Raw genomic sequence first — 2,013 nt, 5'->3', positions numbered from 1 at the left:
GGTGTAGAGAGGCGCTGGGCTGCAGGCTCAGTACACAGCACTGGTGTAGAGAGGCCCTGGGCTTCAGGCTCAGTACACAGCACAGGTGTGGCCCTGGGCTGCAGGCTTAGTAAACACCCACTTTGCCTCCAGTTCCCAGATTTAAAGCCGAAGCCCCAGCCTGGATCTCTGTTTTCAAGAGCTTCCCTGTTCCACGCAAGCCCACCTGATTCTATTACATCTATATTTATATCTCCTACATAGGCATCTTAGATTCATACTGTCTATACTTCATTTTCTATTTCTGTATACATTTCCGTTTCTGTCTAAATTCTGTGGGTGTCTATACACACTTCTGTACCCACCTCTCTCCTATCATGGGTTGAAAATTTTAGAAATAAAAGCAACTCTGAAAGGGAGATGAAGTACATGACCGTGGCTCCCACCCACTTTCCTTAACTCATTCTTCGAGTCTTCTAGCTGACATAGGCTGGGCAAGGCACTGACCAGACTCTGTGTGTGGACGCTGAGCAGAAGAGAGAGCCACAGAAGCACAGCAAATCCTTCCCCGTTTTCTATCTGGCTTCCTGCGCTCCAACCTTATTTGAAGCTCCTTACATTGTTATCAGTTATGCGAATGTCTTTGTCCTTTGATTACACACACACACGCACACGCATGCACACACGCACACGCACACCAATGTGCAAACAGTTCTACCACCCTTCTCCTGAAGGAAGCAGGCTCACTCCCCTCATCCCACACAGCTCAGACTCCTGCCTTCCCTGCATGAGCTAATGTCGGAGCAGGAGTTACGTCTAGCTTCTTCTCCTGGATTCACAGCCCCCAAACTGGACAGTCAGGTTGAGCAAGCATTTCAAGAGAATTCTGGGCTTGTCTGTGGTCACCAGCAAGCAGCAGCCAGGACATTCTCCCCAGCACCAGCCGCGTGGAGAAAACCACAGGGACCCCTACCACGTTTCTTCCCTTAATAAGCTGATTCTTCAAGTGCAACTGGAGCTGAGTCAGAACCATCCCAGACTCTGCAGCCATGCGTTGCCAATATTGGAGCACAAATAAACGGTTGGAATTTAGGACCATTGGCCAGGTGCTGTCTGGGAGCGCACAGCGCGTGTGGCAGAGGGGATGGTGAGCAGGACCCACCCGGCCTTCTTGTCACCTCCCACCGAGTGACCTCATCCCCAGTTCCCTGGCTGGTCCTCGGGAGCCGGGTGCACACAAAGCCAGCCGCCTCCTGGAGGAGGCTCATGCCTGGGGACAGCCCTTGGGCCTGTCTTGAGTTCGTAGTGGCATTCCATTCCTACAGACTCATCTTCAACCCTGCACCAGGGCCTCCTGGACCAGACTCACCCTCCTCCCGGTGTCTGCGTCCACACGGGGAAGCCCAGGGCGCGACCTCTGGAGTCATGGTTACACTCCATGTGTCAAGAATGCATTGTAAGTGCGTGTTTATCAGAGAGCTGGTAATCTGAGAAGAGGCAGGAAATCTCTCCCAAAGCCGTGTCCGCACAGGAGCTGTGACTCACTTCCGTTTGTGGATCCGACTTCTAGGTAATGCTACAAAACTCACACTATCAGACAACATAATTGGCTTATCAGCTGGAATGAAAATTGGGTTTTGACGCAGGCTACAGATGGATGATCATGGCCACCCATCTTTGGAGAAGGCAGTGTTTAAAATAGACCCTGTGCAGGGCAAAGCACACGGGGGTCAGAAGATGGATAATGCTGTTAGAGGTTATTAAGCACATTATCAGGTTCTTTGAACATTAACTTTATTGTGCTGTTTTCAGAGTTTTTAGCCTGTGGGATAATTTACAATGGTTAATCAACTTGGAATATAAATGAGTAGTCTGCATGCTATTCATGAATACAACTCTGAAACTCCAAAGAAACCTTCATAGAGAGAAGGAGAGCTGGCCCTCTAGTCGGGCAGAAAGGTTGAGAATGGTGTTGTAAATAGAGATGGTGGGGGCAGCACTGATTTAGGCCTTTCCAGGGTGACACAGTTAAGG

The sequence above is a fragment of the Dipodomys ordii genome, unplaced genomic scaffold (assembly GCF_000151885.1).
Source record: "Dipodomys ordii isolate 6190 unplaced genomic scaffold, Dord_2.0 Scaffold21, whole genome shotgun sequence".
Classification (NCBI taxonomy): domain Eukaryota; kingdom Metazoa; phylum Chordata; class Mammalia; order Rodentia; family Heteromyidae; genus Dipodomys; species Dipodomys ordii.
This window is presented reverse-complemented; position numbering follows the sequence as displayed.